Below are 17,762 nucleotides of genomic sequence, written 5' to 3' on the forward strand. Positions count from 1 at the left end.
TCTTGCTTTAGGTTTAAGGTCCATAAAACCGCCTCCAATTGTAAGATTCATAAGATATCTCCCTACATTTTCCTCTAATTGTTTTATGGTCTTAGACCTAATGTTTAGATCTTTGATCCATTTTGAGTTAACTTTTGTATAGGGTGTGAGATACGGGTCCTCTTTCATTCTTTGCATATGGATATCCAGTTCTCTAGGCACCATTTATTGAAGAGACTGTTCTGTCCCAGGTGAGTTGGCTTGACTGCCTTATCAAAGATCAAATGTCCATAGATGAGAGGGTCTATATCTGAGCACTCTATTCGATTCCATTGGTCGATATATTTATCTTTGTGCCAGTATCATGCTGTTTTGACCACTGTGGCTTCATAATATGCCTTAAAATCTGACAGGTGAGACCTCCAGCTTTGTTTTTTTTCCTCAAGATACATTTAGCAATTCGGGGCACCATGCCCTTCCAGATAAATTTGCTTATTGGTTTTTCTATGTCTGAAAAATAAGTTGTTGGGATTTTGATTGGTATTGCATTGAATCTGTAAATCAATTTAGGTAGAATTGACATCTTAACTATATTTAGTCTTCCAATCCATGAACACAGTATGCCCTTCCATCTATTTAGGTCTTCTGTGATTTCTTTTAACAGTTTTTTGTAGTTTTCTTTGTATAGGTCTTTTGTCTCTTTAGTTAAATTTATTCCTAAGTATTTTATTCTTTTAGTTGCAATTGTAAATGGAATTCGTGTCTTGATTTCCACTTCAGTTTGTTCATTGCTAGTGTATAGAAACACTACAGATTTTTGAATGTTGATCTTGTAACCTGCTACTTTGCTGTACTCCTTTATTAGCTCTAGTAGTTTTGTTGTGGATTTTTCCGGGTTTTCGACGTATAGTATCATATCATCTGCAAACAGTGATAGTTTTACTTCTTCCTTTCCAATTTTGATGCCTTGTATTTCTGTTTCTTGTCTAATTGCTCTGGCTAGAACCTCCAACATGATGTTGAATAATAATGGTGATAATGGACATCCTTGTCTTGTTCCTGATCTTAGGGGAAAAGTTTTCAATTTTTCCTCATTGAGGACGATATTAGCTGTGGGTTTTTCATATATTTCCTCTATCATTTTAAGGAAGTTCCCTTGTATTTCTATCCTTTGAAGTGTTTTCAACAGGAAAGGATGTTGAATCTTGTCAAATGCCTTCTCTGCATCAATTGAGATGATCATGTGATTTTTCTGCTTTGATTTGTTGATATGGTGTATTACATTAATTGATTTTCTTATGTTGAACCATCCTTGCATACCTCGGATGAATCCTACTTGGTCATGATGTATAATTCTTTTAATGTGTTGCTGGATTCAATTTGCTAGAATTTTGTTGAGGATTTTTGCATCTATATTCATTAGAGAGATTGGTCTGTAGTTTTCTTTTTTTGTAATATCTTTGCCTGGTTTTGGAATGAGGGTGATGTTGGCTTCATAGAATGAATTAGGCAGTTTTCCCTCCACTTCGATTTTTTTGAAGAGTTTGAGCAGAGTTGGTACTAATTCTTTCTGGAATGTTTGGTAGAATTCACATGTGAAGCCGTCTGGTCCTGTTCTTTTCTTTTTTGGGAAGCTTTTGAGTGACTGATTCAATTTCTTTACTAGTGATTGGTTTGTTGAGGTCATCTATTTCTTCTTGAGTCAAAGTTGGTTGTTCATGCCCTTCTAGGAACTTGTCCATTTCATGTACATTGTTGTATTTATTAGCATAAAGTTGTTCATAGTATCCTGTTATTACCTCCTTTATTTCTGTGAGGTCAGTAATTATGTCTCCTCTTTCATTTCTGATCTTATTTATTTGTGTCCTCTCTCTTCTTCTTTTTGTCAACCTTGCTAAGGGTTGACAATCTTGTTGATTTTCTCATAGAACCAACTTCTGGTTTGATTTTCTCTATTGTTTTCATGTTCTCAATTTCATTAATTTCTGCTCTAATTTTTGTTATTTCTTTCATTTTGCTTGCTTTGGGGTTAGTTTCCTGTTCTTTCTCCAGTTCTTCCAAGTGGACAGTTAATTCCCGAATTTTTGCCTTTTCTTCTTTTCTGATATAGGCATTTATGGCAATAAATTTCCCTCTTAGCACTGCCTTTGCTACGTCCCATAGGTTTTGATATATTGTGTTTTCATTTTCATTCATCTCGAGATATTTACTAATTTCTCTTGTAATTTCTTCCTTGACCCACTCGTTGTTTAAGAGTGTGTTGTTGAGCCTCCACGTATTTGTGAATTTTCTGGCAATCCATCTATTATTGATTCCCAACTTCATTCCTTTATGATCTGAGAAAGTGTTGTGTATGATTTCAATGGTTTTAAATTTGTTGAGACTTGCTTTGTGACCCAGCATATGGTCTATCTTTGAGAATGATCCATGAGCACTTGAGAAAAAGGTGTATCCTGCTGTTGTGGGGTGTAATGTCCTATAAATGTCTGTTAAGTCTAGCTCATTTATTGTAATATTCAAATTCTCTGTTTCTTTATTGATCCTCTGTCTAGATGTTCTGTCCATTGATGAGAGTGGGGAATTGAAGTCTCCAACTATTATGGTAGATGTGTCTATTTCCCTTTACAGTAATTGCAGTGTATGCCTCACATATTTTGGGGCATTCTGATTCGGTGCGTAAATATTTATGATTGTTATGTCTTCTTATATAATTGTTCCTTTTATTAGTGGATAGTATCCTTCTTTGTCTCTTTTAACTGTTTTACATTTGAAGTCTAATTTGTTGGATATTAGTATAGCTACTCTTGCTCTTTTCTGGTTGTTATTTGCATGAAATATCTTTTTCCAACCTTTCACTTTCAACCTATGTTTATTTTTGGGTCTGAGATGTGTTTCCTGTAGACAGCATATAGAAGGATCCTGTTTTTTAATCCATTCTGCCAGTCTATGTCTTTTGATTGGGGAATTCAGTCCATTAACATTTAGTGTTATTACTGTTTGGGCAATACTTTCCTCTACTATTTTGCCTTTTGTATTATATATATCATATCTGATTTTCCTTCTTTCTACACTCTTCTCCATACCTCTCTCTTCTGTCTTTTCGTATCTGACTCTAGTGGTCCCTTTAGTATTTCTTGCAGAGCTGGTCTCTTGGTCACAAATTCTCTCAGTGACTTTTTGTCTGAAAACGTTTTAATTTCTCCGTCATTTTTGAAGGACAATTTTTCTGGATATAGAAGTCTTGGTTGGCAGTTTTTCTCTTTTAGTAATTTAAATATATCATCCCACTGTCTTCTAGCTTCCATGGTTTCTGCTGAGAAATCTACACACAGTCTTGCTGGGTTTCCCTTGTATGTGACGGATTGTTTTTCTCTTGTTGCTTTCAAGATCCTCTCTTTCTCTTTGACTTCTGACATTCTAACTAGTAAGTGCCTTGGAGAATGCCTATTTGGATCTATTCTCTTTGGGGTGCGCTGCACTTCTTGGATCTGTAATTTTAGGTCTTTCATAAGAGTTGGGATATTTTCAGTGATAATTTCTTCCATTAGTTTTTCTCCTCATTTTCCCTTCTCTTCTCCTTCTGGGATACCCACAACACATATATTTGTGTGCTTCATATTATCATTCAATTCCCTGAGCCCCTGCTCAAATTTTTCCATTCTTTTCCCTATAGTTTCTGCTTCTTTTTGGATTTCAGATGTTCCATCCTCCAGTTCACTAATTCTAACCTCTGTCTCTTGAAATCTACCATTGTATGTTTCCATTGTTTTTTTCATCTCTTCTACTGTATCTTTCATTCCCATAAATTCTGTGATTTGTTTTTTCAGACTTTCCATTTCTTCTTTTTGTTCATCCCATGCCTTCTTCATGTCCTCCCTCAATTTATTGATTTTTTTTTTGAAGAGGTTTACCATTTCTGTTTGTATATTCAGAATTAATTGTCTCAGCTCCTGTATCTCATTTGAGCTGTTGGTTTGTTCCTTTGACTGGGCCATATCTTCAATTTTCCTGGTGTGATTTGTTATTTTTTGCTGGCATCTGGGCATTTAATCAGATTTCCCTGAGTGTGGGACCCAGCAGGTTGAAAGACTTTCCTGTGAATCTCTGTGCTCTGTTTTTCTTATCCTGCCCAGTATGTGGTGCTTGTCTGTCTGCGGGTCCCACCAGCAAAAGATGTTGTGGCTCCTTTAACTTTGGAAGACTCTCACTGCTGGGTGTGTGGTGGAGACAGAGGAAAGTTTGTAGGTTGGTTTTAATGACATCAAATTGTGAAGTCCTGGAATCTGAATTCCTTGAGAGAGGGATTCCACCTGAGTTGCGTTTCACCCCTCCCGGGGAAGGTTCAGGTGGTAGAGAGCCCTGAAAGCAGCCCGCCTCTGCGTTCGGGGCAGTTGCAACTGGTGTAATCCCATCGCTGAGCCCAGAGGCAAGCAAGTCTCCACAGAAACAGCCACAGAAGGCTCTGTTTTGCCCCCTTTCCTCTTTTTCAGTTAGCCCAATAGACAACTTCCGCCTTGATCTGTTTTGCCTGAGCTAAGGGCCTATTTTTAGTAGTCAGAAGTTGTTCATTAATGCCACTATTGGTGTTAGGTTGGACTCAGTCTCTACTACTGTTGGAGACTCTTTCCTTTCCCTCCGGGAAGCCACGTGTGTGGGAGGGGCTCTGGTCGCCAGCTGCCGTGGCTTGGGGAACCGCCGATCTGAGTCTCTCAGCCGGACCAGGAAGGAGGGAGGGAGGGGGGCCATCCGCCAGCCGCCACGGCCCAGCGAAGCGCGCACTGCTCGGGGACCTCACTGCAGCAGAGTCTTGTAGCCTGTCCAGCCGTTCCAGACTGGGGTACACTGTGTGTCTGGTCTCTGTCGTGGCTCTGGGAACTGTTCTGTACTGATTATAGTTATTTAGTAGTTGTTCTGGAGGAGGAACTAAGATGCACGCACCTTACTAAGCTGCCATCTTCTCCGGAAGTCACAAGTTACAATTTTAAGGCCATGAAAATCACCAAGAGGATATCTTCACTGAAGAAAGGCTGATGGCATCTGGGGGTCCTCTGTTACATGTGAAGGCATGTGGCAACATCTGCTGGCCCTTCTCTCTTGGGTTCCATTGCTTTTAGCTTCTGAATCAAGTGGCTTTCTCTCTAAGCTTCTATGGGTCCATGCTTGCTCCTCCAGGACATTTCTCCGAGCTCTCTATGTCCTGTGGGTCTACCCTTATCATCGCTGGGGCGTTTTTCTGTCTCTCATTCTGGGCTCTGTATAGTTTCTCTCCAAAATATCTCTGGGTGCTTCTTTTCTCTCTCTAAAAATTTGTGGACTCTCACAGCTTTTACTGTCTTTTTATCCACTCACAATGGACTCAAGTAAAGAGGAGAAATACCCACCTTGAATTGTGTGGGTCACATCTCCATGGAAACATCTAATCAAAAGGTCCTACTCACAGTAGGTTTGCACACACAAGGATGAATTAGAAGAAAATAGCTTTTCTGGGGTATGAAACAGTTTCAAACCAGTACAGAAAGTTTCCAAATTGCATCTCATTTCTCTTAGAAAAAAATGAGGAGGGAAACAATCAGTCACGGTACCTAAAGCATTGCTGGGAAAGTATCTTGATGATACAAATGTAATAAAAATTATACAAAGATGGGGCAAAGGAAATATAAAATTATGGGTGTTTAAATAAAGCCACATGTGTGAAATGATTCTTTATACATGAAGAGTATTTTTTTTTCTGTTGATCAACTTTATGAGAGTTCAGTAACACAGAGACCAAGAAGTGACTGGAATTTGTCCTCAGGTTGCTCCTGGCATTGGAAGTCATGAAATGAGTTACATTTATCCATGGCCATTGCAGTCAGTTTTTGAAAACTGTCTTATAGACATTTTGCATGCAAAATTTGCAGCCTAAATTGGGAATACGTTTTAAAAGTTTAACCTGTGTACTTTTTGCAAAATAAAAATAAAATTGGATTTCACTAGGTTTATTCTCCCATAGATATAATTGAATGGTTGAAATTCATGAAGCACTCAAAAAATGCATTCAAGATAGCATAGGAATAACTTAATCATCTTATTTTACAAATTTCAAAATATGGCCTAGAGGTATTAAATAGTTTTCAAGGATTAAGTAGATGGATGGTAACAGAAAGATTTGTTCTGATATCCATATTAATGCTTATTGATAAATAAATGAAACCATTTTAGCTTTCTTGTTTTTAATTTCAGATTAGGACAATATCATACTTCCAATATCATAATTTGAATGTATTTTATTGCTTTAAGAATTATAATGTTTAAAATATAATAATTGGTAAGCTGCCAATAGATTTCTTATTATTAAAAGAATGAGCACTAGAATGTAAAGAGTAAAATTAATAATATGCTAGCATAATAAACACAAATTCTTCTAAGAGTATGATTTCACAAACATTAATACAAGAAAAAAATCTTCACTATCCTAAAGAGAGATTCTCTTTCTCTCTCTCTCTCTCTCTCTCACTCTTGCTCTCTCTCTCTTTCTAACTCTATCTCATTGTCTCACTCTTTAATGAATAAAGGCTCTATAAATGTTTTTTGCTTGCAGACTAGGGCAGAAGAAGGCAGTTTGAGATTTAATTCGAGAATTTTTCTTACTGTCACAAATGATCTATATGTTTCATTACTTTATGATCTTAAATCCTCAGGCGATGGGTTCTTGAAGAGAGTATAAGCTAAACTTACTTATTTAAAATAAACATAAGTATAATACATTTAGATTTGTAGAAAAAGAATGATTAAATTAAAACCACTGTCTGATGCTAAATTACAGTTCTTGGGTTTTATCAAAATATTATTAAAGGGATATTTAGACTACAATGTGCACACAATTTTTTTTTTTAAAGTTGACTATGGTCTGAGCCATTTTTTAAAATTCTGGCCCCATTTTTCTTACCACTATAATCCTTTTCTTCCCTGTGTAATAGTAACCCTGCCAATTTGGATGTTTATTTGCTTTCTGACCTGTTTATATGAACTATACTGAAGTAAAGACATGTTGCATTGATACATTTTACAGGGATATGAGGACAAATATTTTTAAGAGGATGAAATACTAAAAATACAATGTTTATTTTGAAATTCTTTTATATTATTTTTGTAATAGTTTTAGAGTGGTCTGCAACTACATGTGCTACATGAATCAAAGGAAAACACTCTAAGGAAAACAAATGACTGTGCAGGAATATTAGACGCTCATACTATGTAATTCTGTCTTTGTGAAACAAAACTGTAATTTGGATTAGGAAAGCCATATTTTACATGTATGCAATTGTTAAATAACCATCAATCACTTCAATAGAATCGCGTATGTGACTTGTAGATGTCAATCGTAATAAAAAATAAAGAACAGGTAATCCATTTGATTATGAAACACTGGTAATTAATCAATATCGCTGTCTTCCCTCTAAGGAACTAGACATTTGACCTCAAATCATAATAACTAGCTACCTTATCCCTCATGTTATTATTACCTAATATTTTATTTTTTTAGTTTTCCCAGCTACAAATATATATACAATATTTTAACATTTATATTTTATATTATTTATTATATATAGTGATATATATTTACAGTATATTAGTGTTTTTATGACAGATAGATGGATAGACAATAGTTTCTTACAATAAGTGCTTACTGATAGGATTATGAGTTTGAGCCACTTTGTATCTTGTATCTCTTTACTTCTCTTTTAGACTTTCATTTTTTCTTAGAGATAATGTCACAGGAAGACTCTTTCTTCCAAATTGTATTCATTTCCCTCTAAACTACAGGATAGTTTAGATAAGTAGAAATTCTACATTGACTGATCTTTTTCATTAGCGCTGTAAACATATATGCTATTGTCTTTTTTTGCTTGTGTTTGAGGATAAATTTATCATTTTTATGTAATCTGTCTCTGCTGTTCATTTTAAGGAATTTCTTTTTGTCTTTTGACTTCTGTAGTTTCACAATATAAAATTAGGATCAGATTTGTGTTTTATTTTATTCCGATCTGGAGTTCTTCTACATCTTGGTATTAATATTTTTTTTCTTTTATGAAAATCTTTTTGATAAGTAAATTACAAAAGTGAATCTGCCATCTTCCTGTGCCTACTCAAAAATTGCGATTTTTCTGGTCACTCTGTAAATGGGCTGGAGTAGCACTCCCAAATGAGGAATATATTGTCTCCAAAATCCAAGGAGACCCACTAGGCATTGTGACTCTCTTTTGGTCATAGGAGGGACCAGATGCAATAGCATATCCTTCACCTTAGAAGGGCTACCTCAAAATGCCCCACATCAATGGATGCCTAGAAATTTCACTGAGGTAGAAGGTCCCTGAATTTTTGTTGGATTTATCTTATATCCTCTGATACCAAATGCCTTACCAGTAAATCTAGAGTAGTATGACTTCTTGCAAATTAGTCCAATCAACATGATATCATCAATGCAATGGCAGTTCTTGAATATTCACTTCAAGTAATGTTGGCCAGCTTTTGGTCCATGATTCAGCCAATCACCCAAATAAACTATTAATGCTCTTTCTAGCTCTTCAAGCTACAACCTTGAACCTAGAATCTCTGTTTAGTTGGCTCATACCAATAAATTCAGTCTGATTCAACTTTACATTTGTACCACCATTATCCCACACACTTAATATCCATCCCCACACTAATTACCCTGATTTCTGTCTATAAAAGTTGAAAAAGTCATGCAGTTCTTTTGGCATACAGTTTATCTCACTCTTTTGGGACTCTTTTCAAGTCTAGTTATAGTTCTTGTAAAAAAAAGAGGGGTGGTTGGGGAGGCTCATGAGAAGAATTAGAAGTATCTTTCAAGTAAATTGCCTCAGGGCATTCCCTTGCAGTTTCATCTGGTGAAACAAAACTAATCTGTCCAGACAAAGGAGTGAGAATTGTTTCCTCAACGGAGTTGGTTACAGGTTTATCAGACACTGTAAGGTTAATCTCTTCAGGTGGATGCTGGATGACAGATTCTTCAGTGCAGACTGGAGTTTAAGTGGTTGTTTCCTCAGGGCAGACAGTTACAGGTTAATCTGGCAAGGACTCAGCATAATCTAGGGTTTCAATGTTCTTACTGCCACCATTATCAGACATGTGCACACATTTCAATTTTCAGAATTCCATTCCATTCCAATAAATGCCTTCACCTTAACAGAAGATACCCTGAAAAGTTGGGATTTTAGTCTACCTTGTAATTCTGCCACTTTTACAATGAGATTCTAGGTCTGATTTTCAGAGGTCTCAAACCTTCAGCTACAGGAAATATGGTTTTCTTTCAGGGCACGTATTGAAACTTTACATCTTTCCTGTGGTGCTTAAATTACAAATTTGAAGCCTTTAGCTCATCCCTTTCTCTATCAAGCATATTTAGGAACAACCAACCAACATTTTTATATATTTTAACTCCACAAAATTCTTGTAAGGTGTCAAAAACACTCTCCTCCAGAGCTTTGCCTCTTATTGGCATTTGAGAAACTATACCCAGTGGTGATATTTTTCTTGTCTCTATTGTCAACTCACACCATTGTCTATCAGTGCCATCTTAATTATTGAAAGTAGAGTCATTAGTACCTTTGAATCCTAACAGAGTGGAGAAGTGTGCCAGTTTGAAGCTGGTATGCACCCCAGAAAAGTCATGTCAGATTTTGTTACCGGAAAAGTAGGATACTGCAGTTTGCAAATGCCAAACATGTGGGAACAGCTTTTTAAATGGGTAAAAGGAATATTTTAGAAGAATTGTTATATACTTGATAAAAAAGTCCTGAATTTCTTTGGAGAGACTGCTGTTGGACATATGGACTCTAAAGGTACTACTGGTAAGGACTTAGAAATAATTCATGTATTACTGCAAAGTAGAAGGAAAGCAACCCTGGTTTTAAAGTGGCAGAGAATTTGACAAAAGTGCTAACATTGGATGGAAAGCAGAGCTTGGCAGTGATGAACTTGGATGTTTAGCAGAAGAAATTTCCAAACCAAATTTGCAAAATACAGGTTGGCTGCTCCTTAAAGCTTGAAAACTAAACTTTTGGTTACAAAGAAAACATAAGTTGATGGTTTGGAAAATTCTGGGCTCCTATGGAGTAGGATTCCAGAGGATAGTGCCCCATGTGAAGATTTAACCAAATCAATTGGCCATTTCAGAAAAAGCCAGGATTAGAGGTGAAGTTATACAGAACGGATTTGGGGGAAGTCCTATTATCTGATGGGTGTAATCCATGTATACTGCATGGAAAACTGACAAGTTTCTTGTGAGAACTGTATAAACTGAACCACTGACAGTCTGGATGAAAAGGGACAGAAAAGGGACAAATTGAAGGGAACATTGCTTCAGAGGCAGAATCATGGAAGCAAAGGTCTGGAGCCAGGAAATTTGGGGCCAGGAGAACAGACCCACCCATACATGTGGAGAGGGTGAGTTTGTCCTAGAAGAAGAGATCAGACCTTCCACTTCATTGCTTAGGAAGAGTATTGCCAGACTTTGGAGAGTGTGGAATGCATGATACAGGGATTGCAGGGAGTCTGGGTATTGCCTCATTGTTCTAGATGGATTGGGCTTGTGCCCCAGAGATGGCAGTGCCCTGATTTTTGGAGACAATGGAGCCAAGAAAAAAAGTGGCCCTCCCTAAAAATCCATCCTTGCAACCCTCACACCAGCATTTTCAGATAGCAAGGGTGTCTTGTAGACCCTTGTAAAGTGGAGGACTGCCACTTTTTAAAGCCTCTAGGATAAGTGACTCTGAGACTTTGAAATCTGATGGAGTTTGCCCTGCATGTTTCCAGTATTGTTTAGGAGCCCAGCAGCTGTTGCCATGTAGCTTCCCATGAAATGGTAAGCAAGGCAGAACCCAGAGTTCAAAAAAGCTAAGTGAAGACCCACAGTTGCTTAGAGAGGAAACCACTGGCATAAGAAGCTGGAAGCAATGGAACCAGGAACAAGGACCATCAGATGCCTGCCGTATGCCTTCCCTTGTGACAAACATCAACCCTTCTTAAGTCAAAGTATCTTTATCTGGATGCCTTAGTCTGGACATTCTTATGGGCTTAGAACTATAAACTTGCAACCTAATAGATTCCCTTTATAAAAGGCATTCCATTTCTGGTATATTGCATTCTGGCAGCATTGAAAAAATAATACAATAATACAAAAGCCAATTGCAAAACCCCCAGAACCAATTCAGAAATGCCATTTTTAAGACTCTGTTTATCAAGGACCACTCATTGTACCAGAACTATATTAGTCAGGGTTCTCTAGGGAAACATAACCTCAAGGATATATCTATAAATATTATGAGATTTTATAAAATTGCCTCATGCAACTGTGGAGATATATGAGTTTAAATTCTGTAGGGCAGGCTGTGAATTCTGGACTGTGATAAAAGTTCTCAACAAATTTCCCAGGAGAAGCTGTCTAGCTGAAGTAGAGATAAAAATTCTCTCTTCTGACTGCTGATGTCATCACTTTTTCTTTTAAAGCCATCAACTGATTAGATTAAATGTTTCTTATTGCTGAAGAAACTACCCTTAGGTGATTGTAGATGCAGTCAGCCATAAATGCAATCAATTTACTGATGAGTTAAGTCCACAAAATGCCCTTGCAGTAAGAGGCCAGTGCTTGCTTGACAAGACAATTGGCCACATTATCTGGTCAAGTAGACACATGAACTTAACCATCACAATAGCTATCACAAATACTAGAATTAGCAAACAAAGACAATAAAATAAGGATAATAAAACATATGGAATATATATTAAAAAAAGACCCACATTTAAATTCTAGAGATGAAAATTATAATTTTAGAGATAGAAATTAATTGTATAGGGTGGTGTGACAGTGGCTCAGTGGCAGAATTCTCACCTGCGATGCTGGAGACCTGGGTTTGATTCCCAATACTTGTCCATGCCAAAAATAAAAAAAAGATTATATAGGGTTATTGGCAGAGAAGAGATTGTAAAGAAAAGATTGGTGAACTAGAAAACAGCAAAAAATACTATTCCAAATGAAAAACAGAAAGGAAACTGAAATTTAAGATTAAAAGTAAACCACAACACACAGAGCATCAGTGAACTGTAGGACAAGTTAAAGCAACTTAATAAATGTGTAATTGGAGTCTGCAAATGACACAGGAGGGAAGAGAGCAAATGTCTGAAGTTAAAAAAGGCAGATAGTCAAAATTATAAAAAAAAAAAAACAGATCCAAAAATCTCGATATACTCCAAGCCCAAGAAACATGAAAAAAACTAACCTTGAGAGAGTTACCAGGATGCTTTTCTGGGGGCAGGGGGTGGCAGATGTAGAATAGCCAACTATCACAAAACTCATGCTAAAAGGAACATATTAAAAGCAGTCAGGTAAAATAGGTACATTATATACCAAGAAACAAAAGATAAAGATGGCAATAGACGTGTTGTCATAAACTATTCCAGCAACAAAACAGAGGAATAAGATCTTTAAAGCACTGAGAGAAAGATTTATGCCCAAGTCAAGAATTCCATACTCCACCAAAATATTTCTCAAGATGAAAGCAAAATAAATACTTTCTTCAGATATACATTTAGAGAGAAAAAGAGAAAAATCCCAAGTTACCAATATTAGGAGCGAGAGAGGTGATTATTAGTACATTATTAAAAAATATATATTTAAGAAAAATTGTGAAGTTTTATGTCAGTAAATTTGACTACTTAGATTATATGGACAAATTCCATTAACCACACAAAGTACCCAACCTCACACAAGGAGAAACTGAGAAACTGAATAGCCTAGTGTCTGTCTATGAAATTGAATTTGTAGTTTGAATCAGATGGTTTCCTTAGTAAATTTTCTAAAGTTTTGAAGAAGGAATCATACCATTTCTCCACAAACTCTTCTACCAATTTGAATAGGAGGGATTACAGCCCATTTCATTATATGAGGCCAACGTTACAGCATTACAAAAAACCAGATGCAGACATTGATAAAGAAGGAAAGCTACAGACCAATATTCCTCATGAACATAGAAACAAAACTTCTAAATAAAATGTTAGTGAAACAAAGGCAGGAAAGGATACTATATTCTGACCAATAGGGTTTATTTCAGGAATGAAAGTTAGGTTTAACATGGGAAATCAACCAAACAAACTCATTCACTATATTAAGAAATTTAAAAATACCAATCATATGTTTCAATAGATTCAGGAAAAGAGTTTACATAATTGAGCATTCATTCCAAATAACAATTCTCAGAACATTAGGAATAAAAGAGATCTTTCACAAACTGATAAAGGTCATCTACAAAAAGCCAACAGTCAATATCATACTTAATAGTGAAAGACCTGTGTTTTCCTTTTCCCTAAAATCAGCAATAAGACAAGGATATCATCTCAGCAATCTCTACAGTGTTGTACAGGACATTCTTGCCAGGGAAATGGGAAGGAAAATAATAGAACTCAAGTATACTGAAAAGGAAGAAGTAAATGTTTACTATTTTCACAGATGAATTGATCATGTAAAAATATGATGAAAACTTGAAAAACTTACCACAACTAATGAATGGGTTTAGAAAGTATGCAGAATATAAGATTGATATACAAATAAAATTAACTGCATTTATATAATATCAATAAGATCATCAATATTTTAAAAAATATTACCACTTACAACAGAAAAAATATAGAATAAGCATAAATCTAGCTAAAGCTGAGAAATACATGTACAGAAAAAACTAATATATTTGTAAGATAAATTAAGGACAACCTAAATAAAATGAGAGAAATATCCTTCTCATGGATCAGAATAAAATATTTTTAACATGTCAATTTTCCCCAAATTGAAGTGAAGATTCAATGGAAGACCAATCAAAATTCCAATAAACTTTCTCATAGAAACTGACAAACTAAATCTAAAATTCACAGGCAATTTCAAATGACCTAGAAGAGCCAAAACAATATTGGAGAAGAAAGAGATTAGAAAATTAACACTACCTGTTTTCAGAACTTATAAAGATACAGTAAACAATACAATGTGATGGTGGCATTGATCAGTGAAACAAGAAAGCTCAGAGAAAGGACCATACAATTAAATAAAAAAAGATGTCAAAGGAATTCTCTGGAAGAAAGGTTAGTCTGCAACAATTGGTCCTAGAACAAATGAGCACAAAATGAAATATTAAAAGATAGATCTATATTTTATACCATATACAAAAATTAACTCAAAGTTAAAAAATAGACCTAATTGCAAAATCTACAATTTTAAACCTTTTGGAGCAGAACATAGAAAAATATTTGCGATTTTGTATAAGACAAAGAAATTTATAAGATAAGACATCTAAAGTATGATCAATTGATATATGTGTGTGAGAGTGAGTGTGTTTGTATGCATGTAACATTTTGACTTCATCAAAGTTACAAACTTCTCTTTGAAAGACATGGTTGAGAGAATGTAAAGATGGCAAACTGGGAGAAATACTTTGTGAATCATTTTTCACATAAAAACTCATATCCAGAATACATATAGAGCTCTCAAAACTCCATAAGAAAACAGCCCAATTAAAATTTGGCAAGAATTTTAAACAGACATTGCACTGAAGAGGATATATGGATGACAAATAAGCACATGAGAAAACACTCAATGTCATAACTCATTAGGGAAACATGAAATGGAACCATGACATGTTGGCAAGTATGTGGAGAAACTTGAACTCTCAAATCCTGCTAGTGAGGACATAAAATGATACAACCGCTTTGCACAACAGTTAAACATATACCTACCACAAAATGCAATCATTCCACTCATTATTTACCCGAGGGAGAAAATAAATTTATATCCATGCCAAAGGATGTCTAGGAAATCCTGAGGTATGGTTATAATGATGCACACGTGATACTGAGAAAAGATACGTTAAAGAAAAAATAAATTGAAGAGAATATGGGTTTTGTGAAAGAAGAATATATGTTGTGAATTAGCCTAAACAGAAAAGACAAAATAATATGTATCTAAAGAGCCAATATTTTAATATTTTAAGTCCATATTGTAGCACAAAGAGAAAAAAGGACAAGAATAATATGATTGCTGATGCTACTGAAAAAGCAATAGTGTGTACTCATGTGTGAATTGAATGTGTTAGATTATCAGGATACTGTTTTTGCTTTCCTCTTACCACAAAAACTAAAAAAAAAAGGTAACAACCAACTTAAAATTTAAAATAATTTAGTTGACAATGAGATAAATGGATTTTATCATTATTTTTGATTCACATTATGTATAAGAATCAATTGATGCAATACATACGGGTGTAGGTTATATGCAAAAAAGCATTGTGCATATAAGAATTATCTGTATCACATTGTAGAGTGCTTCACACATAGTTTTTTTTTTCATATTGCCTTTCTTTTGCAGAAAATGCATTCTGCTGATTGTCTTTGGCTACTTTGTCAGAAGAAAAGTATGAACAGTTCTAGGATTAAAATACAAGAAAATAACTACATCTGCTCAATGTGACATACTTTCTAGTAGACAGAACAGATTTTCATTTCAGCTAAAATAAGTTGTCATCAGATTTGTTCTGTCCATTAACAGCCCACTTCTAGCTATGGCAACTGCCACAAAACAGTCTTGAAAACTACTCCAAAACAACAAGGAAGGGAATTAAATGTGTGCTTTTTAGTTTGCTAAAGTAGGACAAGCGGAATTCATAAATTCTGGTGTGTCAAAGTCATCTATATGCTGTATGACACAGAAATTAAATTTCTGAACCCCAGCAAACAATTTATATTATTATGAATCATGGTGAATTAGGCCCGATATATAGTTCTCAAATTTAAATGCACCTATAGCATATAAACTACTCAGAACTAAATTGCTTTTGCTGTTGATGTGCAAATAGGTGGTGATGGGTTGTTTTTGTTCTGTTGCATTTGATAAATAGAATGTTTTCTTCCTCCTATTGAAGATAAAGTTAAAAGGCTTTATTTGCTTCTCTTGGCCCAGGAGACTGCCATTTTGTACCTTACTAGATGAATTAAATCAAATCAACATTTGGTTGCCACAGCAAAAAAAAAGAAAAGAAAAGAAACAAAAGAGTGCATTTGCGCATATTTGAAGAAAAGGGCCAAGCGCCATGCGCATCCATGAGACTATAAGGGGGCTTTTGTAGAGGCATCCTATCTGTCAGGAATGCCTGTGGCCATCCAGCTCCCTTCACACAGCCACCTGAAGAGGAGGAAGCCGAGACTGTGCGGGCGAGGGGTGCATAACTGAGCAGTGGCACCCCTAAAGAAGAGACTCCCAGCCCAGCAGACTCACCTGGTGTCTGGGAGCCAGGTGTGATGGTGTCGTTACTCCGATGTCAACAGGCTGGGGTACAGGCAGTGGGTGGGCCCGGGTTATGACTCATGGGGAGCCCTCTCCTATGGGCAGGGGCTCCGAGGGTCGACCAGTTGTCATGAGATTGGAGCATGGATACACAGGCAGATGAGTTGCCAGATGAAGTTGGAGAGTTGTTCCCAGGAGTACATGGGCTGGGGTGGGGTGATTCCTCAAGGCGGGGCATCTTTCACATGAGGGGAGGAGAGTGGGAAGGGACCTCCAATTTGAGAGTCTGCTGGTAGGTGGACAGAGCGGACTGGTGCTAGGAATAAGCCACACACACCCCTTCCCCCAACCGGTAATATCCAGCTTGCTGGTTGTTTCCAGGCTCTTTAGGCACGTCTTGGCGGCCGCCTTTTGCAAATGGAATACATTTAATCTTAAGACCTATGATCTCTTGGTTTCGGTAAGCATTCACCACGATGATACAGCATATAGATGACTTTGGCACACCAGAATTTATAGACTCCACTTGTCCTACTTTGGCAAACTAAAAAGCACACACTTAATTCCCTTCCTTGCTGTTTCAGATTAATTTTCAAGACTGCTTTGTGGCAGTTGCCGTAGCTAAAAAGTAAGATGTTAATGGACAGAACAAATCTGATGATAACTTATTTTAGGGTCTGGGGAAAGCAACGGCTGGTGATCATCCACTGCAGACCCCCAATCCTCACTACGTAAACTTGGGGTTCATGTAAGGAGTTCAACATGATCTCACCCTTGAACTTGCAGGCGAGTTTGACTTTGCTGAAGAAGGTCAGTGCCTGCCTCCAGTGAGCCCTGAAGTTGGGAGTTTGGGTGGATGTAGATGCCCCTGTGAGCCTGCAGCTCCGGCTTGCCCCAGGCACTCACTCGGGGTCCGCACACTTCCAAAGGTGGTTGTCCATAGTCGCGAAGTCCAGGAGGAAGGAATACGTGGCGATGGGGTTCATATTCCTTCAGCATTGGGAATATCCTCAGGCAGTTCTTGGTGAGGATCAGTTCCTGGGTGAGGTCCCTGAAGCGCAGCCACAGCTCCCTCTCCTCCAGGCCGATGTGCGGCTGGAGCTCCGTGGGGATCTCCTTCTTCCTGCCGGCCTGCAGCTGTCTGCTCTCCACGAGCTGAGCAGATGCTCCACTTTCGCTCTTTTCCCAAGAGCGCCCCTTCCCGCCCACCCCATTCCCACCGCACCCTAAAGGCCCAACTCATTATTCTAGAGCCACCTGCCACTCCCCCAAGGAAAGGGGCCACTCTGGGCCAGGAATGGCGAAGGGCACTCCCCAGGTCTTTGCGAGGATGGAGATTTGGGGGTCAGGAGGTGGAGAGAGGGAGGTGGGGGAATTAAGGTGGTTCCATTTAACACTCACAAGGCGTGACTAGAGTAGGTCTCTCCACACTTAGGTTTTTAAATGTAGTTATTGGGTG

General features: G+C 37.1%; 1 pseudogene; it reads right to left on the bottom strand.

The window, feature by feature from the left end:
- Window positions 1-16,337: 16,337 nt before the first annotated feature.
- Window positions 16,338-17,517, bottom strand: LOC143645721 (T-box transcription factor T pseudogene; annotated as a pseudogene).
- Between the last annotated feature and the right edge of the window lie 245 nt (window positions 17,518-17,762).

Source organism: Tamandua tetradactyla, chromosome 9, assembly GCF_023851605.1.
Source record: "Tamandua tetradactyla isolate mTamTet1 chromosome 9, mTamTet1.pri, whole genome shotgun sequence".
NCBI lineage: Eukaryota > Metazoa > Chordata > Mammalia > Pilosa > Myrmecophagidae > Tamandua > Tamandua tetradactyla.